The sequence below is a fragment of the Bos grunniens genome, chromosome 4 (genome assembly GCF_055505025.1).
Source record: "Bos grunniens cultivar Pamir isolate PY7600 chromosome 4, Bosgru_T2T1.0, whole genome shotgun sequence".
Taxonomy (NCBI): Eukaryota; Metazoa; Chordata; class Mammalia; order Artiodactyla; family Bovidae; genus Bos; species Bos grunniens.
In genome coordinates, this window is record NC_141168.1 from 92,921,661 (window position 1) to 92,948,406 (window position 26,746).

Consider the following 26,746-nt stretch of genomic DNA (forward strand, 5'->3'; position numbering starts at 1 on the left):
TTCTCAAGTGTAATTTTAATAAATGAGTGAAAAACATGAATAAATGAATTGATGGGATAACTAGGTCAGATATCTCCATCAATTATAAAAACCTTTCTTGATGAACCTACTTGGTGGACCTCATTGGTAGTTTTTATAGACTAATTTCTTTTGTATTACATGCCTTATCTTCTTCCTGGTGAAAGTGAAGTGAAAGTGTTAGCCACTCAGTTGTGTCCTATTCTTTGTGACCCCATGGACTGTAGCTCGCCAGGCTCCTCTGTCCATGGAATTCTCCAGGCAAGAATACCGGAGTGGGTTGCCATTCCCTTCTCCAGGGGATCTTCCCCACCCAGGGATCAAACCTGGGCCTCCTGCATTGCAGGCAAATTCTTTACCATCTGAGCCACAAGGACATCTTATCTTCCTACCAGTAGGTGCCTCTAACACAAGCATTTATTATACTCATTATATTTATACATGGAATTTTACACAAAAAATAGATGAATAAATATTTTAAAATAAAGCTGAAAGAGAGAAAAGAGGAAGGCAGGAAAAAAAAAGTAAGCAGGCATAAAAAGCAACATTCACAATACGACAATACATTAGACACATCTGCACAACTCAGATATATCAAGTATTTATGAGTTGCTATTACATAACAGGAACTGCTGAACATATTTTCTACCAGTTTTGTACTGCATAAAAGATATATTAATGATTAACATGGAAACATAAAATATAGCATTTCCCTCATTTTGAAAACATATTCTTTAAGAATAGAGATTCTAATCATTAGGTTGCTTATTTTTCTCACTATTTCATCTCTTGACCTATCTAACTTCATCTCCATAGTAATCATTTCTCTTAAAACAACAATTTCTCCATTAGCCACTGCAAAAAAAAAAAATGAAACAGGTTATGGTAGCTGAAAATTATTGCCAAGCATCTGGAGATTATAATACAAAGTCCAGGAGCTCTTGGAAAGACATTTGAATTTAAGAGAAAATAAAGTCTGGAACCCAAAACCTCTACCTACTCATCTTAATGATGTAGCAATGAAGAGTTAACAGGTAGACTGCAAGGTGAGACTTAACCTCATCCTTCATCTCCATTTCTTTCATCTTTTTTTTTCCCTTTTCTCCCCTCAAAAACAGAAACTTACAGGGTGAGGAACAAGCCTGCTCTTCTCTTTGGGATTCACATCGAATTCCACTTTTCTTTGACCCTTTAGCCTGTCTAAAGACAGAGATCAACCTGTCTCTTAATCAATGGGACAAGAGTTAAAGCTAGGTTTTGAGAAAATAAATAAAATACACAAAGGAGTCTTAACATAAACCTTTACCTGAATTTTAAACTCTAGTTGTTTATTTTCTGCTAAAAAAAAAAACTCTTAAAATTTTTTGATACTTTTTATAAGCTTAGACTTTGTGCTTTCTGTGGCTTTCAGTTTTATTAAATGAGGTAAGTATGTAAAGCTCACAGTGTGTAGCCTCTTTGCCTTTCCTTAATCATTGCACACAGTTTCTTTAGTTATAGAAAGCATTCATCTCTTTACGTTTCTGCTCAGTCTAATATGACTGTGGGGCCGAGTCCACACTGGTCTATTAGGAAAGCTGAGTTCAGAATCTTTCAACCTAAAACTCCTGATCCCAGCTTCTTAAAATTCAGCTTCATATTGCTTTTCTGGTTAATGCCTGAGGTTCCACACCTTCCCAAGGATTTGCTCAATGACACATATTAACATCTTGCAGGGCCAAAGGATGGAACCAAGGGCTAAAGCACAGTAAATAAATATAGACATAGACACACACACACACACACACACACACACACACACACACACACACACAACAGAATAACTTCCCTAAAGGATGCAGGTTCAGTAAACAGTCACTGAATGCTCTCAATGATCCAGGTATCAGAAACTTTAATTTATTACATTTAACTTATAACCTAGCAGTAAAGGTAAGGCACTCACAAAGACAATTATATGACATGTATGTTTAAAACTCTGTATGGTAGGTAAAGAAATAAAAAATATAGGGGGCTGAGAAGTCAAAGATGACCTCTTAAGAGTTAAAAAAAAAAAACAAAAAACTTTAAAAAAATGGATTGCAATTGGTAGGATTACGAAAATGGATAGAAGGAGTTACTTTGAAGCAGGAGTCATTTCTAATAACCTCTAAATCATGTCCAGAACAGCTGTTATACTTTCCATCTATAAGAGAAATCTATCCATAAGGTTTAGAGTTCTAATCTATTTATAAGGTTTATCTTGCCTAATTTTTTCCCCATAAATATACTCTTTATATTCTAACACCTGAATTATTTGTTATAATATCTTTTAATAGGAACACTTAAAGTACCAGATATGACATTTTTAATTATGTGTAAAACTTGATTTATTCAGCAAGCAAATGAAATATACAAAAATAATTGTTTAAAACTTGCTAAATTGTACCTCTGAGTACACAAGGAGCATTTTCTAGACTTAGAGATCTGTTTGTTTATGTAAATTATTTCATCAGCAGCTAAAAAAAGGAAGTGGGTGGGAGAAATTTCACCATAGAGCTTCCAACTACACTATATGAAAGTCTATTAGAACCTGGGAATTAAATTAGGTGTTGCCATTCACTATATAACAGAGGAGGAGGTTCAGGCGGTATGCAAGTTGGCAAAAAGTGAAGTCAAACACAATTCACTACATATTTGCTGGTAAATATCTGCAAAGATGTTTCTATATTCAAGCTTTCAAGAATGAGTGAACACAAGGGAAACCATTAAAAAAAAAAGCACCCTACAGACTAGCAGAAAATATTTACAAATCATACAACCAACAAGGGAATAATTTCCAAAATATACATACAGCTCAATAACAACAACAAAAAAAACAATTAAAAAAATGGGCTGAACCCCTAAATAGACATTTCTATAAAGGAGGCATCCAGATGGCTAACAGGCATATGAAAAGATTCTCAACATCACTAACTAATAAAAAATGCAAACCAAAATTACAGAGAGGTATTACCTTCTATCAGTCAGAATGGCCATCATCAAAATGCCTACAAACGATAAATCCTGGAGAGGATGTAGAGAAAAGAGAATCTACTATACTATTAGTGAGAATGTAAATTGCTGCAGCTACTATGAAAGACAGTATGGAGATTCCTTAAAAAAACAAAAGTAGAGTCACCATATGATCCAGTAATTCCAGTCCTAGGCATGTACCTGGATAAAACTTTACTTTGAAAAGATATATGTACCCCAAATGGAAAAGGAAATGGCAGCCCACTCCAGTATTCTTGCCTGAGAAGTCCCATGGACAGAGGAGCCTGGTGGGCTACAGTCCGTGGGGTTGCAAAGAGTTGGGCACAACTGAGTGACTGAGCATGCACGCACTCCAATGTTCATAGCTGTGCTATTTACAATCACCAAGACACAGAAGCAATCTAAATGTTCATCAAGAGATAAATGGATAAAGAAGATGTACTGTATATATATGCAGATGACATCACCCTTATGGCAGAAAGTGAAGAGGAACTAAAAAGCCTCTTGATGAAAATGAAAGAGGAGAGTGAAAAAGTTGGCTTAAAGCTCAACATTCAGAAAACAAAGATCATGGCATCTGGTCCCATCACTTCATGGCAAATAGATGGGGAAACAGTGGAAACAGTGTCAGACTTTATTTTGGGGGGCTCCCAAATCACTGCAGATGGTGACTGCAGCCATGAAATTAAAAGACGCCTACTCCTTGGACAGAAAGTTATGACCAACCTAGATAGCATATTCAAAAGCAGAGACATTACTTTGCCAACAAAGGTCCGTCTAGTCAAGGCTATGGTTTTTCCAGTGGTCATGTATGGATGTGAGAGTTGGACTGTGAAGAAAGCTGAGGGCCGAAGAATTGATGTTTTTGAACTGTGGTGTTGGAGAAGACTCTTGAGAGTCCCTTGGTCTGCAAGGAGGTCCAACCAGTGCATTCTAAAGGAGATCAGTTCTGGGTGTTCTTTGGAAGGACTGATGCTAAAGCTGAAACTCCAGTACTTTGGCCACCTCATGCAAAGAGTTGTTGTAAAAGACTCTGATGCTGGGAGGGATTGGGGGCAGGAGGAGAAGGGGACGACAGAGGATGAGATGGCTGGATGGCATCACTGACTCAATGGACATGAGTTTGGGTGAACCCCGGGAGTTGGTGATGGACAGGGAGGCCTGGCGTGCTGCGATTCATGGGGTCGCAAAGAGTCGGACACGACTGAGCGACTGAACTGAACTGTATATATAGACTTCCCAGGTGGCACAGTGATAAAGAATCGACCTACCTATGCAGGAAATGCAAGAGATGCAGGTTCAACCCCTGGGTCAGGAAGATCCCCTGGAGTAGGAAGTGGCAACCAACTCCAGAATTCTTGCCTGGAAAATTCCATGGACAGAGAAGCCTGGCAGGCTGCCAGCCCATGGACTGCAAAGAGTCAGGGACACAACTGAGCACAGACACACAGACAGTGTATAAATACACCATAGAATTATTGCCCAGCCATAAAAAATAGGAAGGAAATAATGCCATTTGTGGCAACATGGATGAACTGAGAGATGGTCACCCTAACTGAAGTCAGACAAAGACAAATATCATATGTATCACTTATATGTGGAATCTAAAAATGGTACAAATGAACTTATTTACAAAACAGAAACACAGTCAGAAACACAGACATAGAAAACAAATTTATCATTACCAAAGGGGAAAGATAAGAGGAGGGATAAATTAGGAGTCTGAGATTATTGGATGCAAATTACTATATATAAAACAGCTGAAGTCCTGCTGTACAGTAGAGAAAACGAAAATTCCATATCTTACAATAAACTCTAACAAAAAAAAGTCAGAAAACATATAACTGAGTCACTTGGCTCTACACCATAAACTAACATAACACTGTAAATCAACTATACCTCAAAAAACTCTTTTTTAAGTTTGAGTGAGGAGGAAAAAAAAAACAAAAAACAAAAACTGGGCCTATGAGAATATGCTACAGAAATATAAAGGGAAACATAATTCCTACTACTTAGCTCAGTGAATTTGATTTACTATCAGATCAGATCAGATCAGTCGCTCAGTCGTGTCCGACTCTTTGCGACCCCATGAATCGCAGCATGCCAGGCCTCCCTGTCCATCACCAACTCCCGGAGTTCACTCAGACTCACATCCATCGAGTCAGTGATGCCATCCAGCCATCTCATCCTCTGTTGTCCCCTTCTCTTCTTGTCCCCAATCCCTCTCAGCATCAGAGTCTTTTCCAACTATAGGAAGCAAAATAAGATTTTAGAAATTTGGGGGAATCCTCAAATGTCAGAAGACATTGGTCCTATAAAATAGGACCAAGAGCTGAATAGGAGACACCAAGGTAAATTAATGAGGAAAAAGATGCATAAGGTAAACGAGGATGGCAAGAGAACTAAAACCACAGTGGCAAAATTAAAGTCTACTTTGGAGGCAACAAAAGAAGAATTCAAATTTCATAAAAAACCAGATCAATGCCATTAAATAAAAATTTAGATATGTTCAGAAAGTATGGAGATCAACGAATAGACAGTGATTGTTCTCAAGGAGGGGATCAGATTCATAGAATAATTGGAATAACTGAAACATTTATCCATAATAGAAAGAGACATGTACATGAGTATGTAACTGCAAATGCTCATAAGAATGATTTTATTTTGGATTAGTAGGATGAAGAAAATATACTGTGAGGCACCAGAAGAGAATGAACAGGCTGCCCACAAAGGAACACATACCAAGATGGTCCAGACTTCTCTTCATTGCTAAACTTAGACCTCTCCTTTTGAATATTAAGTGCTTGAGCATTTAACCACACTTCCAGATTTTCAGACAAAAAAAATGTGTCCTAGTAAATCTGTGTCCAAGAATGTGTGAAGGTTGTAGGATGACTTTCTCAGGTATGAAAAAGCCACAAAATTTTTTTCTTCAAAAAAGATATATACATATACATATAACTAACATACATTAATATATATTTTAAAAATGTTATTATATAAGAAATAACTTATAATACAATATATATGTGACCAAGTTGATTTAGTCTCCTAAATAAAAAAAAGATAGCTATCTTATCATCTTCAGTGAGAATTAGATAGGCAAACATTGGAGGAACTTTTCAGGAGAAATTTCAGGCACATATATTTGAGGACAGTTAACTTTTATCTACCCAAATGAAATTAATCTCTGCATTCTAATGCAGGTGGTAACAATAGTTACTCTGAGATGTCTTAAAACACATACATAAACACACGCATACACAAACACACGTATGTATTTACAGATGTACACACGCATGCAGACATGAACACAAACATATAACTTTCCTTCACTGTCAGAGAGAGGCACATAGAAGAGGAAAAATTACTGGAAATAAATGTGTATTTTACTTATGGTTTTCTCTGGTGACAGAGTAACAGGTGATTCTCCCCTTACAGTTTTCCAGACTTACGAAATTGCTTCCAATGAACATTTTTTAATTAAAAAATATAAATGTCACCTCAAAATTTCATCTAACATACAAATAACCTTTTTTTGTACAGCTGCATGTGATTCACGTCTCTTTACTCTTGTTTCACTTGCATATTCATTTATTGTACAGCAGGCATATACACTGAGCTAGATCCTTGGGCTAGTCAGGTACCGCAGTGCTGGGGTCAGAGAGAAGAGGAAACACAGTCTCTTCCCACATGGACAGCCCATTTTAACACAATCCCCAAAATAAATCAATTACAATCTTTGAGGGAAAAAAAAATCCAGTTACGAGGGACCATAATTGATTTAATTTGGATTTAGCTGGCCAAACAAGGCTTCCTGAAGGAAGTAAGCTGTAAACTAAAACCTGGGGATTAACAAGAGCTTGCCTAACTTGGGAACATATCTTCATTAAAAGCAGAAACAAACAAAAAGACAGGGGAAGAGGCCACTTTTGCTATTCTCACACTTAAACATTCCAATGTATTTCACTTTCCGTTGTGATGTGCCACCCTCTAAATGTCCACTTAAAAATTCTTTGAACTATTTGTAATGGCTTTCACAAACACTGCTTTAGTTCAAATGCTACAATTCTACTTCTCATTAGACACTGACTAAAAAACTGATGGTATAAAAAAAGAATTTTCACAGATTATGTAAAGGAACCTAGTGCTGGGAGAAAGAAGAGCTTAAATGGTACTGGGTGATGGGGAAGCTAAAAGTCAACCAAATTTATCTGCTATTAAATTCGGTATCACTGAATTCCACTTGGCATAAACTAGCAAAGTGGCACAGTTGGCAAAGAATCCACCTGCCAATGCAGGAGACAAAAGAGATATAAGTTCGATCCCTGGGTCAGGAAGATCCCCTGGAGAGGGAATGGCAACCCACTCTGGTAGTCTTGCCTGGAGAATCCCATGGACAGAGGAGCCTGGTGGGCTACAGTTCATGTGTTGCAAAGAGTCAGACACAACTGGGTGTGTGTGCACACACACACAGCACAATTATATCATCTACTCTCAAAATCCTGTTGGGAGCCATGGCCAAGCCTCATTTCTCTCAGGAACAGCTGAGCAGAAAGGAAGACTATGGCAGAGAAAATGACAGGCATTGCCCTTTCCTTAGCCATCAGAATTAATACTAAACACCATGCCTTGGCTTTAGATAGAATGAAAAAAAGTACTCCTTAAATTCAATATGTAATAAACATTGAATTATTACTTATGGGGAGTCTAAGGTGGTGCTAGTGATAAAGAACCCACCTGCCAATGCAGGAGACATAAGAGACATGGGTCCGATCCCTGGGTCAGGAAGATCCCCTGGAGGAGGGCATGGCAACCCACTCCAGATCCTGCCTGAAGAATCCCCATGGACAGTGGAGCCTGGCAGACTACAGTCCATGGGGTCACAGAGTTGAACATGACCGAAGTGACTGAGCATGCATGCATTATTACTTATATTCCAAAATGACAAAATGCATTTGAATATGTGGTAACCTGGCTCTACAACACACATTCTTCCTTGGCACTACAGAAGCTAAGTGATCCCCTGGCCATCCAGAAATATCCTCAGCCAGGCTCTCCATCGGGCCAGCAGGGAGGGGCTCCATCTCAGTTTGTTTCTTGGTCCATTCAAGTTCTCACAGGAAGCAGACTAGAGACTTCATCTTCAACAACTGACTGAACTCAGACAACATTTCCCCCTTGGACCACTGCTTTGTTCTTTAGAAATATTAGGGTGGTGTGACTATCCCTTTGGCTATTGGGGATTACATGGAAGGTAAAGGTTTGAAAGGTGTGCCTTAAAAATTATGTGAGTTTAGTACAGAATAACTTCATAGTTGTTTCAAAATGTATAGCTGTTACAGAAGGAATTTAAGCAAACTGCATAACTTTATAACCTACTCTCTCTCTTCCTTACTTTCTACTGGAACAACCACTGAGTAAAGATTTATAACTTTCTTTGGGAAACAAAAGCTAAATATTCTCAAAGAACATGTGACTTCAAAGTGACTTAAATGTTACATTTTATTTTTATTTTTTGATGTATTTACAACAAATAGATATTAAAAAGCCAAAAGAAACGCCCTTAAAACATGAAAAATTTGTTTTCAAACATATCACAAGTGAAAGCCTTAAGAGTTCTCCTCTAAAGTAAGAGATCATTAGAAATACTAAGATGAATTTTGAGACCATGTGGACTGTAAGAGTATGCATGTTACAGGGGAAATTTAAGTTTGGATTAAAGCCAGAATAATATTTGGAAGAGCAGAGTGAAGATAGTACATTTCATTTCCTTTGGATTTGGAAAAGCACTAAATGAAAGTCACTAACCAAATATATATTTTTAGTCCCAGTGACAGTGGAGGAGCTATTAACAGACACATAAATTACATACTTTGCACGTTTTTAAAAGAATATTTAGTATTTTTATCCTAAGAATTTAAGTGTCAGGATGCAACATTCTTAAGGTAAATAAGACAATAAGGTTTTTTCCTACTGAAGTATGTAACTTTGGAATCACTTAGTGAATCCTTACAGAGCAGTAATTGCAAAGTAACTTTCACTTTCAGTGTTTTCAAATTTGAGCTGGTAAATTCCTAAGTGTTTATGATTTACATGTACACATTATGTATATATACTGCAAATTAATATTTGTCGATTCAACTAAAATTTATTGAAAAGTTACTAAGTATAAAATTCTGTATTTTTTAAAATGTAAGTTTATATAACTTCTCATTTAGGCCAGAAATGTGCCTCATCAGGTAGCTCAGTGGTAAAGAATCCAACTGCCAGTCCCAGAGATGCAAGAGATGTGGGTTTGATCCCTGTGTCTGCAAGATCCCCTGGAGCAGGGCATGGCAACCCACTCCAGCATTCCTGTCTGGAGAATCCCACAGAGGAGCCCAGCGGGCTACAGTCCTTGAGGTCACAAAGAGCGGGACACAACTGAGCATGCGTGAACATGCACGTGTCTCATCACATACATTAAACATGAAAATAAACTCCACCTGATCTCCCTATTTGTGCTTGGAATATAACTTCTGATAAATACTAGGGTGTTGACATTATGGCAAAGAAACTAATCATGTGAAATGACCCAGTTTTCAGTTTGAAGCATTTGGTTATGTTTATGTCATGCTTGCATTATCTGGTTTGCAATCCACTCTTTCACCTGATTTTTTCCCCTAATTTTTGTCTGTGCTGCATGGCATGTGGGATCTTAGTTCCCTAACCAGAAATTGAATTCATGCCCCCTGCAGTGGAAGCACAGTGTCTTAACCACTGTACTGCTAGGGAAGTCCCTCGCCTGATTCTTTTAAGACCTACAAACCCTGTTCATTTGCAAAAACATGTTTTTCTCAAACTAGTAGGATCATTCTAATATTCAGAGAACTTGTTTCATTCATATGGAGTGAACATATAAAAGTAGAGGAAACCACAACATGTCAGGGAAGGGTCACCTCTCTTAACCAAGGAAAGAAATTATCAGTAGGGTTACAATAGTAGACAGCCACACACATGACTATTGAAACAGCATCACAAAACTTGATAATCAAGCTTGCTTTTAAAGTAAGGAAATGATTTGGAATGAATGTAATTGGCATTACAATAGGATATCTGTGTCTCTGAAAGCTTATGGCTGAATACAAAACACTCTCAGTAAAAAGAACTGAGAGATAACTAATTCTTAAAGGCTACTGCTCTGACTACCTACAAAAAGTATTTCTCTACAGCATGTATCTGACTATGAGCAAAAATTCTCTTAAGAACAGGGATTGAACGAGGCATGACTGATCCAAGCAGCTTCCGCTGACCCTGGCTACAGTCCTGGGTTGCCTGGGATACCAGGACAGGTCTGTTTGTCCAAGAAATAGAGGGATCAGAAACAGTGGCTAACGTGGTGAGAGAAATATATCCAGATATATCCAGTCTGTAGCTCCTAGTATGGAATGCTGGCTCGTGGTGTAATACACTATAAAATGTAGCTCCTGAGCATACTTATCAAAGATGTCTGTCAAAGTTAAATAACCTGGTTGTTCCGTTCATTGACTTTTAAATAAAAGATGATATCAAGGCTTGGGAATGTGATTTTGGAAAAAGTATTTTAACTTTTCCAAGTACAAAGGGTTGCTTGAGGTCACAGAAGCCACAAAAACAAACCCTGAATCCTAAAAATTGAATCAAAAATAAATCAGATAACCTGTGAGAGACTCTAGCAGAAGGTACATCTGAATTCTCCCCTTGAGGCATCCATGTTCTGAGCCCTTAGGGCTAGAATATCTTTCATTTCATGGGCCACAGTTGAGAACATAGACCAAGAATGGGGTCCAGCAGACATAAAGGAATATTTATCCACATGCATATTTATGGTACAGCTCCTTTGTGAGAGAATAGTGCCCTTTTCTTGCGCGTGTTCCAGACCTGACCTTCCTTTGGCCTTGGAATTATCTGGTTTGTTTTCTTCTGTAGCCAGGTTCTGAAATATCAAACACAGCTGTAGGCAAAGGAAGAGGGTGGTCAGATAGCCCACCCATCGGTGCCATAATAAATGGAATTGGAACTGATGTATGTAGAATTAAACAAGGTTTGCCTTGGCACCACTGTCTCCTATGAGTCATTTGTATGAAAAGCCAGGACAAAACTCTGAAACAAACACAACAGCAAGAAAAACACACTGGAAGGGGGCACTCTTTCGAGTTGAGTGAAGTTAGCATCGTAAATTTCCTCGGGGCCACAAGCACTGGAAGGAAGAGATGGTAAAGAATGTTGAGGGGATCTCTGGTTCCAGAAGGGACCCATGCACCTGTTGATGTGTTTTCCAGGCCCCTGAATGATAACAATTTATGAGGCTATTAATACTAAGCCCAAGATTTATCAGATGTGCTGCTTTGTCTTGTGGCCAATACAACGTCATAAAATTTGGGTTGCATTGGGTTAAAATGGAGCGTTCTGCCCTTGGAGTTATTCTGAGCATTTAAATCGCTTAATCCTGCAAAAACGGTGCATTCAGCCTGCCTATTAGGGAAAGTCTTTTGGGATTCTCACCAGTTGCAGAGCCGGGCCGGAGGGGGCGGTCCATTGCTGGGTGAGGTAACGTGGAGGCTGCGGGGGAGGAGTGGGTCTTGGAGACCAGACGCTCTTTCTCTAATCCCTCCATGCCCACAGGAGCCAGCTGAGCCTGGCGCACCGAGACTGCACGTGTGTGCTGGGGCTCCAAGAAGGACTGCTGCCAAGAAAAGAGCACAGAAGAGAGAAACATGAGGCCAGCACGCAGGGAGACACTGAGAGCGACATGTCAACAAATTAAGTTCATCAGGTCAGAGACATAATAAACGGTGTGAAGGAAAAAAAAATAGAGAAAGGGAGAAAAAAAACACGATCTAGTCAATAAATCCATTCAACAGATGTTTTCACACTGACGGCCAGGGCCTGCCTGCCTGGCTGAGGAGGAGGTGATGGCAGGAGGCCTGTCAGTTTGAACTGATTGAAAGAAACAGACCTTTAACCTCAAGAGGAACATCGACTTGGACTCATTTCCTACCTTGATACCAATGTTTTGAGTACAGCCTGGAACTGTTACAATGGCAAAGTGGTAGAACAATTCAACTGTTTTCAAACCACCACCAAGACTCAATTTTGAAAACCCTATCCTGAATTCACTTCAAGTAATATTGTCAATGAAATTTTCAGGAGCCTAAATGTTGCCAATTAAATGCCTATATTTGACCACCTTCAGTCTTCATACAGGCTTCCCCAGTGGCTCAGATGGTAAAGAATCTGCCCTTCAGGCGGAAGACCTGAGTTCAGTCACTGGGTTGGGAAGATCCCCTGGGGAAGGGAATGGAGACCCACTCCAGTATTCTTGCCTGGGAAATCCCATGGACAGGGGATCCTGGTGAGCTGCATTCCATGGGGTCACAAAGAGTTGGATGTGACTGAGCGACTAGCACACACATAGACAGTCTTTGTATAATCGTACAGAATGACTTTTTCATACGCTGATGATATAATCCCAATAGTATAAAAAAAACTGTTTCCTTAAACAATGTTAAATACAATCTCAGTATTTAACAATATTGTCATACTTCATACGTCTCAACTTATCAAAGAGCCAGAATTGGAAGCTCCTGAAAGATTCACTGGACCTATTCCTCTGTCCCCCCAAAAAAAGACAATCTCTAAAACAGAGACAGGCACTATCTCTGTTTAACTTAACTAAATTAAACTACAGTTTAACTATCAATATTACACCCTAAATAGGTCCTCTGTCCTCAGCATCAGGCAATTCATAACCTTTGTATTGATTTTTATGTTTCCTGCCTTTTCTATATTCCAATTAGACATGAAAAGCAGCTCTACGGTGATACAAAAGATGATCACCTCTCATGCCATGGATAAGGAAACTAATACTCCAAAAGGTTAACAAAGCCTTCTAAACACAAGACCAATTTCTAGCATTTTAAAAATCTACCTGCTCTTCTGCTTCTTCAAGCATGCACGGTTTCAAGACTGGAAGCAGATGTCACCTCTCCTTAGTAAAGCCCCAGCCTAACCTTCCTGTTAGAATGGTTGCTCCTCTACTACAAGGCTGGGCACATCCTTTGAATCCAAAGTATTCATTTAATGAGCATGCTAACAAGTCTAACTACAATACGACTGTATTCAATGCATGTTACATGGCTTTATGTCATTGTGATTTTCTCTGTATGAGTTAATGCTGTATATACATGTGTTATGAATATGAATATATATTCAGTTATAGACCATAGACAGATTTCCCAATTTGGAAAAAAGAATCATTAAAAATTAACTTTAAAATAAGCTCTAAGTAATGATGTGTATATGATGTTATTTCTGTTTTGCTCTGAAAAATAACTGAACCATCAATCAACTGGAAGGTATTTGTCACATCATCAGGCCCTGGGCATGTGCTTTGATGTTTAGAATGATTTGGCCAAGATCTAGTCCTAGTTAACAATAGTCGTAACACTTCTGAAGTCTCTAAATCTCTTGCTTTCTTGAGTATCTCCACGTGTAATTCCCTAAGGAAACAGCAGTAGGGTTGGCACAGTCTCTCCTCTCATGGAACTTACAGAGGACATGCAAATGTGCAATTAGGTCTTTGGGAGTTTTCTATGGGAAAATGAGCTCTTCTGCATAGGATCTAAAGTGCCTGGGTACATATATACCTAGATGTTTGTAATGTCCACCCCTTCTGTTTCTATTACTGTACAATTCAAACTAATGCAAAAGGCCCTTGATTAACTATCCTAATTCAAAAATCAACCCATCCTATTCTTTCCTGCAAGAACTCTCTTCCTAAAGCTCTACTAATAAGCAAAAAGGTGACAGAAAGTCTGTGCAGGTAAAGCAAAGTTTGAAGAGCTTCCCCAGGCTGTCATCTAGGTTCTCGCTGCACGCATGTGTGTTCGGTCACTTCAGTCATGTCTGACTCTTTACGACCCCATGGACTGTAGCCCGCCAGGCTCCTCTGACCATGGGATTCCCCAGGCAAGAATACTGGAGTGAGTTGCCATGTCCTCCTCTAGGGGGTCTTTCTGACCCAGGGATCAAACCCATGTCTCTTACGCCTCCTGCATTGGCAGGTGGGTTCTTTACCACTCGTGCCCCCTGGGAAGCCCAGGTTCTCCCTGACCTGACACCCATCTGAATTTCAATGTTAGCTCTTCTATTCCTTCTTCAGGTTCTAGCTCAAATTCCTACCTACTGTTTAACAAATAACATCCTCAGGGTTGTATTCTTTCATGGGCTCTTTCCTCTATAAAAAATACTAAACATTGCCTTTTATGCTAAGATCAGCATACATTGGAATCATTATTATAATATCTATTTTTTCTTCTGATAAAAACTAACATTTAAAATATTTTGTGGGTACCTTAGAATATAGTGGGTTCTGGGCACAGTGTCTGCTGTGTCTAATGGACATATTGGCCCTGATCGTCCGTGCTTCCAATCTTTTCTGTGTCACCTGCTCTGGGTGTGTCCATGAGGCTTCACATTCAGCAACCGTTCACCTCCTCTACAGTCCATGTCAAATCTTATCGCAAACCTTTTAAACTCACATGTTATACATGCTTTTCCTCTCCACTCTATTTCTCTCTTTCCCTGCCATCATCTTTTATGTATTAGAGTTACTGCATGCAGTAACTAGTTATTGAGCTCATACCCTGAGCCAGACACGTTGCTGGTGTGTTGAGCCTTTTTAATGTTTATCATCTAGTGAAGAGACAGATACTAAATATTTCTAAGTATAATGCAATTATAAATATGAGTGCTATATGGGAAAAAAGAGTACCACGGAAAACTTTAAAGAAGAATATGATTTAGAGGTTGAGGGAACTTTCTTTAAGCAAGTCACATTTAATGTGAGATGTAAAGAATAAACTGAATTGGCCAGATGAATGGGGCCAAGGATCTAGATATGTTTTGCGGGGGAGGGGGAAAAGAGATCAACCAGAGATTGGATCTAATCCATCTGTGAACTTATTTTCTGCTCCATTTTATGTCTTTTCTTATATTTCTTATAAGGCTAAATATGTATTTGTGCATTAAAAATAGTAACACAAACTTGGCAGTTAGAGGCCGTGCTATTTTTTCAATAACATAACCATGTTTTAGATCACTGGAGTTACTAAATACTTTCTCTCTTAAAGAATAGCTCAGTACTCTAAGAGTTCATGTAAACACCACCACCTTCTTTGCTTCTTTCTTCGTAAAGCATACTCATTGCTTTACTTGGACTTCACAGGGACCTTTGAGATAATGGAATAATAATTTGATAACTCATAACTTCACTTTCACTTTTATGCATTGGAGAAGGAAATGGCAACCCACTCCTTTTTCATGTTTATCATCTAGTGAAGAGACAGATACTAAGTATTTCTAAGTATAATGCAATTATAAATGTGAGTGCTATATGGGAAAAAGAGTACCACGAAAAACTTTAAAGAAGAATATGATTTAGATTAAAAAGAACCAGGAAATGTTCTTGCCTGGAGAATCCCAGGGATGGGGGAGCCTGTTGAGCTGCTGTCTATGGGGTCGCACAGAGTCGGACACGACTGAAGCAACTTAGCAGCAGCAGCAGCAGCAGTAGCAACTCATAACCATGACACATGTGTTACATCTCAGTATGGAACTTCACAACCAGGCAAGCAAAATCCTAGTTATCCAACTTCTACTATTAGGAAAATGGCAATATAAGTAAGAAACAAACTTGTTCAATAGTATTCATCACATATAAGAGTTCATCCAATATCTATTATGCATGACAGATGGGAAACAGACCCCATGATGGGGTGAATAGTCAGGAAAGTGAATTAAACATGGCTCCTGATCTTATGGGTTGACACCCCAAATTCAAGTACTTTATCCATGATTAGTAAGTATCATAAGGATGTGAGCTTCACACACTGACTCATGTATTTCCACATATACACTAGGTGTTAATAAATATATGGTGAATAAACACGTGAATAGAAAGGAGATACTAAGCTATCCTTAAGATCTCACTATAAGGATAAAACAAGAAAGCATATTATAAGCAATCATAATATAAAAAGCCAAGGAATGGTTAATGGAAACATAAAAAAATAGAGAACAGACATAAGAATTATCTAATACAATTCTCTGAAGTTACTCAGTGATGGAGCCAAGAGCTGAGGGAAGGGACTGATTTGAGAATTATTTTTTTTTTCCTCTGTACTTTCATGTGATTTCCAAACGTTATGCCTATCACCTATATTAAAACTTTAATTAACAAAAATGGCAAATGTTAATTTAAAATAAATAGCTGAGCCTTTCAAACACTTCATTAGGACAGACTCATAATCACTGGTTCTAAGAGCAGCCATGGGTCAAGAATTTTTGAACTTTCTGTCAAAAAAGGACTATAAAACAGAAACATTTATTCATTTTCAAAAGAGTGGACTATAATTATACACCCTTACAAATAAAGTATAGCTTTTAATGTACAGGATGAATTTTGACAATCCGGTAAGGCACAGATTATTATGGTACATGCTGCTGCTAAGTCGCTTCAGTCATGTCCGACTCTGTGCGACCCCATAGACGGCAGCCCACCAGGCTCCCCCGTCCCTGGGATTCTCCAGGCAAGAACATTGGAGTGGGTTGCCATTTCCTTCTCCAATGCATGAAAGTGAAAAGTGAAAGTGAAGTGGCTCAGTCGTGTCCGACTCTTCGCAACCCCATGGACTGCAGCCCACCAGGCTCCTCCGTCCATGGGATTTTCCAGGCAAGAGTGCTGGAGTGGGGTGCCATTGCCTTCTCCGATTATGGTACATATTAGTGACCAAAACATCACAAAACAGCAGGCACTTTGATTTCAGATGCGTGTTACTTCTCACCCAGAGAAAATTTCCCTTCTCCATGAGACCGAAAACTGAGATAGCATTTTCATAGCTAAAACTGAAGTGTTTCATTAAACATTTTTTAACAAGAGATAATTTTGTTCATGGCTATTTTCCATACTCCCAAGTAAGGACAAAAATGCATGTTTTTCTCTTGCATCATCAGAAAAATAAAATGTCTAACAGTTTAGAACAGAGTGCTACTAAAAATTCTGTTGATATCGAAATCAATCTTTCATCTATTGAGTGCCTCTGGAAAATGTGTCATGCTCAATGAGTGAATAATAAACATGCTCTCATCCCTCCAAAAAGCATTCTTGTTTAAAATATTTTTTTAAATACATGTATTATTTTCAGATTGTTTCTTATGCATATACAGACTTTGGTTCTTTCAGATGATTTAACTATGAGCTTTGTTTTGATTGGTTATTTTGCCAAACTGTAATTCAGGGACATTCTCTCAGGCTACCGAGATGTGTTATACAATCTTTCCTCTATGAAGTAGCGTAAGGCCACTATACCTGAGCATCACCTGTCTCCCATCACTGATAAAGGCTTCCAATTACTTTCACAGAACAGTTATTATGTGCCCATTTTATAAATTCTTCAGTGATGTAGCAAGACATCAATGTCATTAGGGCCTAGGCCTTTCTAAGCTGTGGTAAATAAACACTGCGATCTATTTGGAAAGAGGGTCCCCGTATAGAAGTCTGTATGGCAAGCACGCTGTTCTTGCTTAAAGCTGAGTCTCTGGGAGTGGCTTGCTAATGGAGATTATGAGGTGATAAAGCCCTGGGTTGAGGAGATTCAAGGTTCTAATTTTTGGTAACAGCAGTGATTTTTAAATTTTGTTTCTGTTTGGTTTATTTTGCTTTCTTGCTGCCACTGCTCAGGGACCTATTTTATGGCTTCTGGGTTTTCACTTTGTTCTGGATGGTTACATTTGCTTCCAGACATACTGCTCTTTGTTTGCTATAATCAATTTCATCATGCCATTTTAGAAAAGCAAATACAAAAATCGTATATTACAGTTTAATCTTTGAAATGATCAAAATTAAATATTTGAGTTGGTTTAACAAAAGATATGACCTAAAAACAAAAGAAAAAGATCATGGGAAAATAATTTTTAAAAATACTAAAATTCAGTTTTTAAAGACTTTTATTTAAAGCCTATATGTTATTCCTTGTTTGGCATGATGAGAAAATTCTATTTTCTTTTTGTTTTTCAGTGTTTTGAATTTAAGAAGTCTTGCTTTTACAGAATTAGAATCATAAATATCCCTAGAGCTTATCTTGTAAGATGCCAAGGGCAAGTGGGAATTTACATGTTCTAAAGTCTTTGCAGCCCTTGGACTGCAAGGAGATCTAACCAGTCCATTCTAAAGGAGATCAGTCCTGGGTGTTCTTTGGAAGGAATGATGCTAAAGCTGAAACTCCAGTACTTTGGCCACCTCATGGGAAGAGTTGACTCATTGGAAAATACTCTGATGCTGGGAGGGATTGGGGGCAGGAGGAAAAGGGGACCACGGAGGATGAGATGGCTGGATGGCATCACCGACTCGACGGACGTGAGTTTGAGTGAATCCCAGGAGATGGTGATGGACAGGGAGGCCTGGCGTGCTGCAATTCATGGGGTCACAAAGAGTCGGACACGACTGAGTGACTGAACTGAACTGAAAGTCTTTGTGTTATTCAGTATGGGTGTAGAAATACTGGTTAACTTTAGACTTTTAAAAACTAAACATGCATGTTAATAATTTAAAAGTAGCTATTAAATAAATAGAAATAATATGTGTAACACTAAAGTAGACAAACATTTTTGAGAAAGAGACAAAACCTACAAGTAATCAGTCTAAAAAAAGTGGAAGAAAAAAAATGAAGCATTGAAAAGGCTGTACAAATATAATTCACAAAATAAGATGCTAGAAACAAATTCCCACACATCACTAAACACAGTTGATGTGAATACTCAATTTACCAATTATTAATAAAACATGAAGACAGCCAAATTGAATCTCAAAAATAGAAAGGCTAAATTCTCTGGCGGACCAAGATCAAATTAAAGATTCTATGAAGTCACAGGGGCTTCCCTAGTAGCTCAGTTGGTAAAGAATCTGCCTGCAATGCAGGAGACCCAGGTTTGATTCCTGGGTTGGGAAGATCCACTGGTGAAGGGATAGGCTACCCACTCCAGTATTCTTGGACTTCCCTTGTGGCTCAGCTGGTAAAGAATCTGCCTGCAATGTGAGGGACCTGGGTTTGATCCCTGGGTGGGGAAGATCCCCTGGAGAAGTGAAAGGCTAGGCCTGGAGAATTCCATGGACTCTACTAGTCCCTGGAGTCACAAAGACATGAGAAAATAATAACAGTAACAACAAAAAGTAGTAAAAGCCTTGAGCCACCATGTTAGAACCAGACAAAATAGATTTTTATGGGGAAAATACTAGAGATCACATAGGGGTGTAAAAAATAATACAAAAGTTCAATTAACCGAAAAACAATTCTAAACTAGTAACATGGGTCCACGCATAAAAAGTGTAAATTGGCAGAAGCACAAAGAAAAATCAACATCGTGGAAGATTATAGCAAATGGTAGCAAAATGAGTGGGGTTTCCTTGCTGAAATGGTGAAATACTGAATTGCGAAATGTTGAAATTTGCAGCCAATAAATATATATTCTTTCAAGCACACATGTAACAATTGCAAAATTGACCAATACAATAAAGCAAGTGTCAACAAACTTAAAAGCATTAATATTTACAATGGAATAATATTCAGCTTTTAGAGGAAAGGGCTTCCCCTGATGGCTCAGAGGTTAAAGCATCTGCCTGCAATGTGGGAGACCTGGGTTCGATCCCTGGGTCAGGAAGATCCCCTGGAGAAGGAAATGGCAACCTACTCCAGAATTCTTGCTGGAGAATCCCATGGACGGAGGAGCCTGGTGGGCTACAGTCCACAGGGTCACAAAGAGTTGGACACAACTGAGCAACTTCACTTTCACTTTGTTTAGAGGAAAGAAATTCTGACATATACTATAACATGGATAAACCTTAAATACATCATGCAAAGAGAAATAAGCCAGTTACATAGGACAAATACTGTGCAGTTTCACTTATACAATACACTGCTAAATCTCTTCAGTCATGTCTGACTCTGTGTGACCCCATAGGCGGCAGCCCACCAGGCTTCCCCATCCCTGGGATTCTCCAGGCAAGAACACTGGAGTGGGTTGCCACTGCCTTCTCCAATGCAGGAAAGTGAAAAGTGAAAGTGAAGTCGCTCAGTCCTGTCCGCCTCTTCTCGACCCCATGGACTGCAGCCTTCCAGGCTCCTCCATCCATGGGATTTTCCATGCAAGAGTACTGGAGTGGGGTGCCATTGCCTTCTCCGCCGACTCTTAGCTAGAATAATTAAATTCATACAGACAGAAAGCAGGATGGTGGTTGCCAGGAGCTGGGAAGAAGAGAGTTACTGTTTAATGGGTACAGTTTCAATTCGGGAAGATGAAAACATTCTAGGATTCTAGAGGTGGATGGGGATTATGGCTGAATAACAATGTGAATTTACTTGATGCCACTGAATCTTACATTAAAAAATGATTAAATGGTGAGTAATTTATTATATTTTACTGAAAAAAAGAGGAACTAATATTATTCAGGTCATATATGTTGACCATATTAGTCAGAGATGTAAACTAGGTAGATGAAAAGATACACTATGTTCTGTGAAAAAATCATTATCATAACGATACCAGTTTTTCCCAAATGAATTTATAATTTCTGGTATGTTTCAGATGATCCTAAATTTTGCATACAAGCACAAAGGCAGAGAAAAGCCAGCAAGTTTTGAAAATAAAGAACAAGTTGGGGAGACAGATCCAGCTAGATATCTATACATACTAAAAGCTAAATTATTAAGACATATTTGCACAAGAACAGATTAATGGAACAGAATAGAGAGCCTATAAGCAGACCCATGAGTATATAGAAACTCGTCATATACAAGAGAGATGATCTACAGAGTAGCAGGTAAACAAAGAATGTCAATCAACAAATGATGTTGGGGACACAGGTTACCCATTAACGGAACAATGAATTTAGATAATTACCTAACACTACATGCAAAGAACTAAGAGTGGATTAAAAACTGAAATGCAAAATGCACAATTTTTAAAGTTTTATGAAAAAAGATGGAGAATACCTTTCTAAACTTATAGGAGGAAAGAAATTCAAATACTTCTGTTTTTTATGAGCCAGAAAAACACAAGCCAGAAATTAGATTAAAATCTTTGCAAAACATAGAATAAAGCAACGTTTAACATCTACATTATGTATACAACAATAACCACTTTATGCTCATCAGACTGATCAGAAATTTAAAACTCTGATGATAACCAAACATCATTGAAAATACAGAGCAAGAGAAACTCACAGACTGCTTGTAGACGAATAGATTGTTATAACCACCTTAAAGAACAGTGGGCTAATATTCAGTAACAGTGAAGACGGACAGCAAACCTACTGTACAATTGGTGAGTGAAAAAGCAAAAACTGTATATGAAGTCAACAAATTAGTATACATTGTTTAAATACATGTAAGTGTAATAAAAATATAAAGAAATGTACAGGAAAAACAAAAAGCAAATTTAGAAAAGAAGAAATGGGAGGGGGATGAAATAGGGAGGAGATTGAACTTTATATATATATTATTTCTACTTATCTCTGAAACTGGATGTTCATTATTATAATCTTCATTATTTTCTCTGTATTAATAATACATCAAAAATAAACTTAAAATGCTTAATAAATGGGTACATATAAAACACCAATATTATTATAACATAAAATTGGTTTTATTGGAAAGACTAAGATGTTTTAGGGAAGGAACAAAGATTTATTGGAAAATACAAAAAAAGTGAGAAAAAAAGAAAAAGTAAAAGTAGATGAGAAAATAAATATGAAAAATATATTTTTTACTAAGTACACTAATTTACTTCTAGATCATATATTCATAAGATATCAATTAATTTGTACTGCAGTGCACTGATAATATAAAATGTGTACATTTCAAGTATATTTTGTCTTTAGAATTTCAACATATTATCATTAAGTTCACCTCAATGAGAAAACAATGACACCTAAAGGACTGAGAAATTTGTCCTTTTACATGCAAAATAATGTAAACTGGAAACTTGAGATGACAATTCTGGAACAGAAGAAGAAACAAATTTAAATAGGCAAACAAAAACTAAAGAAACATAAAGACACTTAGAAACAATTATTTATAACTACTGATAATACAATTGATTTACTGTTAGAACAGGGTGACTGAGATGAAGTTTCAGAGAAAATCTACTCTTCTGGAGATGTTACTGAGTATGTACCAGTAATTCAATATTACCTGGGGGCTTGAAGTAGGGGTGAGCCACTGGCTGATGACATTTGGCTAAAACCTTATATAGTGCAGAACAGAACCCAAATATGGTACCTGAGAGCAGTGATCTCCAAAGTTTGGCATAAACATGAATCCATCGAGTGAAGAAGCTTTTACTCATATTTAATTTTTAAATAAAAACACAAGAAAGCAAATTAGATATAATAATATTGGATAAATGGATAGACTGTAGCATTTACACCTAGTCCCTGCATCAAGGATCATATAGCACAAACTCTGTCAGATATCCAAAGGCAGGAAGGAAAGTCTGATTTCAAACTTTAATACACAGTTAGGCAATGGCACCCCACTCCAGTACTCTTGCCTGGAAAATCCCATGGATGGAGGAGCCTGGTGGGCTGCAGTCCATGGGGTCGCTGAGGGTTGGACACGACTGAGCAACTTCACTTTCACTTTATAGTAATCAAAGTAGTATGCATAAGGATAGACATCTAGAATTGGAATTGAGTTGAAAATCCTGAAATAAACTCTCATATTTATGGCCAACTGATTTTCACCAAGGGTGCCAAGAAAATTCAAAAGGGAAAGTAGAATCTTTCAACAAATGGAGCTGGGACAACTATGAATCTATGAGCAAAAGAATGCATCTGAACCCCTTCCTCACACCAAACACAAAATGTCCAAATGGATCACAGGATATAAGAGCTAAAACTATAAAATTATTAGAGGAAATACAGAAGTAAATCTTCTTAGAAATAAGAAGTGATCCTCCCCCAAACAGATATACTCATAAGTAAAAACTGTTGTGCTTCAACAGACACCAGTTGTCCAACAAAAATTTATACGTGTTGATATCAGCACCATTCACAACAGCCCAAAGAAACCACCCAAACACCCATCAAGTGAAGAATGGATAAATACAGCATATCTATGCAATGAAATTCTATCCAGCCATAAAAAGGCTTTTGTTTTCTTTTGTTTTTCTCTCATTCACAAAATCACAATCATATTTGCTATTTTTAAGGGAAAACTTAGCATTAAATGCAAGCTCATAAAACCTTAAAAAGTATATTCTCCCAGAATACATTTTTTAAATTAAGTCTTAAAAAAGAAAAAAGACAAGCCTAGGTATTATGTCAGAGTCATAGATCAAACAAGGGCAAGCAGCTCCCCACCCCAAGGCCAAAGAGGGCCACTGTCCTCCTGGAGCTCCACTGAGAATAACTGGTCTGCTGGTGGTTAAAATGTGTTCTATAGAAAAGCTTGTTATAAAATGTTAAAGCCAAACCCTTAACATGCAACAGACCTTAGGGAGAAGCGGACGTGAGTCCTAGGTTCTGGAGAACTTGGTGAATCAGTAAAGAAAAGAGGACACGGACACAAGTCTCCAGAAGCATTTGAAATGAATCGGGCAAGAACCTCTAACCTACCTGCAGGCCACCGGGGCGATCAGGAAGAAGCAAAGAGCGCCTCATCCCGGCCAGGCCCCACGACAGGTGGGCAGTCTGTTCCGGAAGCATGCGGAGACAAGTTTTTCAAGGAGTCCATCAGAGGCTGGAGAGAGGCACAGGAGCCCGGGGGGCGGGAGGGATGCACCCAAACTTCTGCCTCCCTTTCCAGGATGTAACAGGTCTTTCCAACATGGAGCACACTTGTGGGCTTTTCTAAAAAGTTAAAACACTGGGTGGTCTATGGACACTGGGAAAGAAGAATACAAACGTCTCTTGCCTGGAAAATACAAATTGAGAAGCCTTGACTCTTGCTGCAAGCCTAGGGTGGAGGAGGCTGGCTGTGAAGGCGGCCAGACCTCGGAGCAGAGGCCAGGAGTAGAAAGGCGGAGGCCGCCGCAGAGAGGAGCTACCTGGAGAGAAACTGGGGAGCCTGGCCGCCGACCAGGACCCAGGGGCAGGAGGCTGCGGCCACTGCCCCCCAGGGTGACCCAGGCTGCATGGCAGTGTGTAAGCAACACCCAGACGTCCTCCTGAACGAGCTTCGGCCCGGGCTTCACTGCGAAAAGCTAAGCGGAGGCCCCCAAGTAGACGCCCCGCCAGCAGGCCAGACGTTTGCGGCCTCGGGCAGCTGGTCCCGCAGCTCCACCTGCTTTTCAGAGGCAGAAAAGTACTCACACCGGGGTCTCTAGCTTAATCCTCAAATGCTGGCTTCCCGTGGCCAAGCTTCCCGACATGATGGTTCGCTGCATCTTGCTAAAAGATACAATATTTCTTTGGCTGTTAGCCCTGTGCTGCTTCCATATTTGGAGCCTTTCTTCCAAAATCCTGCTTTTCTCTCCGGAGAGTCTGTCATACTGTTCCGAAGCACGCAAAAACTCGGCCTGGTCTCCATACCCCTCGTTGCCCCACCTTCCAGCCCTCTCACCTAGCAGACGCCACTGCCAGAGAGCCCCTTCCCCGCCGCTAAAGTGCGCGGTACGCATCACACCGCACCTGTGACCTTTTGCCGCCTTGTTCCCCTGACTTAGTCCCTTGCAGGTTTCACTAGTGAGGTTAAATTCCCCATCCTTCCTCTCCTTTTGCGGCTGGTGGTGGTGGTTTAGTCGCTAAGTCATGTCCGACCCTTGTAACCCCATAGACAGATTCTCCAGGCAAGAATACTGGAGTGGGGCGCCATTTCCTTCTCCCCTTCTGCTAGGCCTTTGTTAATGACCAGCTTTTGGCGTCTCAGATTTGTTCACGTGCCCCAAACAGGTGTACTCGCTTTGGATTAAGCAGGCACCTCCCCCTCCGGATGCCTCCTTGTCTGAGTCCTTGTACGAAAAGTACAGGAAGAATTGCAGGCCCCCTTGGAGATTATGCTGGATGGCGCGGAAGTAACGTGCCAGCTAATATGGATGGGCTGCCTGACGGTGGTATAAAACCGGGAGCTGGTGCTGCTGTGACTGCGCACATCCCCCTACCCGGGCTCCCAGTAGCTCTTTCATGGCCTGCGCGGCAGCTGGGAGTAATTTTCCTTCAGGATCCTGTCACTAGCGAGCTCTGCCCCAGCCACCAATAGACGTTGGTGGTTGGCAACAGGGAGGCAAAGGTGGTCAAAAGGAATAAACTTCCAGTTATAATATAAATGAGTCCCGGGGATATAATTACTATATGGCATGGTGACTGCAATTAATGATACTGTATTGCCTATTTGAAGGAAAAAAAAAAAAATACTGTGATCACTCACCTAGAGCTAGACATCCTGGAATGTGAAGTCAAGTGGGCCTTAGAAAGCATCATTACGAACAAACCTAGTGGAGCTATTTCAAATCCTAAAAGATGATGCTCTGAAAGTGCTGCACTCAATATGCCAGCAAATTTGGAAAACTCAGCAGTGGCCACAGGACTGGAAAAGGTCAGTTTTCATTCCAATCCCAAAGAATGCTCAAACTACTGCACAATTGCACTCATCTCACAGGCTAGCAAAGTAATGCTCAAAATCCTCTAAGCCAGGCTTCACCAATATGTGAACTGTGAACTTCCAGATGTTCAAGCTGGTTTTAGAAAAGGCAGAGGAACCAAAGATCAAATTGCCAACATCTGCTGGATCATGGAAGAAGCAAGAGAGTTCCAGAAAAACATCTATTTCTGCTTTATTGACTATGCCAAAGCCTTTGACTGTGTGGATCACAATAAACTGTGGAAAATTCTGAAAGAGATGGGAATACCAGACCACCTGACCTGCCTCTTGAGAAACCTATATGCAGGTCAGGAAGCAACAGTTAGAACTGGACATGGAACAATAGACTGGTTCCAAATAGGGAAAGGAGTATGTCAAGGCTGTATATTATCACCCTGCTTATTTAACCTATATGTAGAGTACATCATGAGAAACGCTGGGCTGGAAGAAGCACAAGCTGGAATCAAGACTGCCAGGAGAAATATCAATAACCTCAGATATGCAGATGACACCACCCTTAAAGCAGAAAGAGAAGAGGAACTAAAAAGCCTCTTGATGCAAGTGAAAGAGGAGAGTGAAAAAGTTGGCTTAAAGCTCAACATTCAGAAAACTAAGATCATGGCATCTGGTCCCATCACTTCATGGCAAATAGATGGGGAAACAGTGTCAGACTTTATTTTTCTGGGCTCCAAAATCACTGCAGATGGTGATTGCAGCCATGAAATTAAGACGCTTACTCCTTGGAAGGAAAGTTATGACCAACCTAGACAGCATATTCAAAAGCAGAGACATTACTTTGCCAACAAAGGTCCATCTAGTCAAGGCTATGGTTTTTCCAGCGTCATGTATGGATGTGAGAGTTGGACTGTGAAGAAAGCTGAGCGCTGAAGAATTGATGTTTTTGAACTGTGGTGTTGGAGAAGACTCTTGCAAGTCCCTTGGACTGCAAAGAGATTCAACCAGTCCATCCTAAAGGAGACCAGTCCTGGGTGTTCATTGGAAGGACTGATGCTAAAGCTGAAACTCCAGTACTCTGGCCACCTCATGCGAAGGGTTGA

General features: G+C 39.4%; 1 pseudogene across 1 annotated transcript in view; it reads right to left on the bottom strand.

The window, feature by feature from the left end:
* LOC147374535 (histone deacetylase 9-like) overlaps nucleotides 1–24,372 on the bottom strand; it is a 300,860-nt pseudogene extending 276,488 nt beyond the window's left edge. Inside the window, exons 1-2 of the transcript XR_015162870.1 lie at nucleotides 23,726–24,372; nucleotides 11,557–11,737 (exon numbers count right to left, since the gene is read on the bottom strand). The product of XR_015162870.1 is annotated as a histone deacetylase 9-like (transcript). The remainder of the gene's footprint in view (nucleotides 1–11,556; nucleotides 11,738–23,725) is intronic.
* Nucleotides 24,373–26,746: the final 2,374 nt, after the last annotated feature.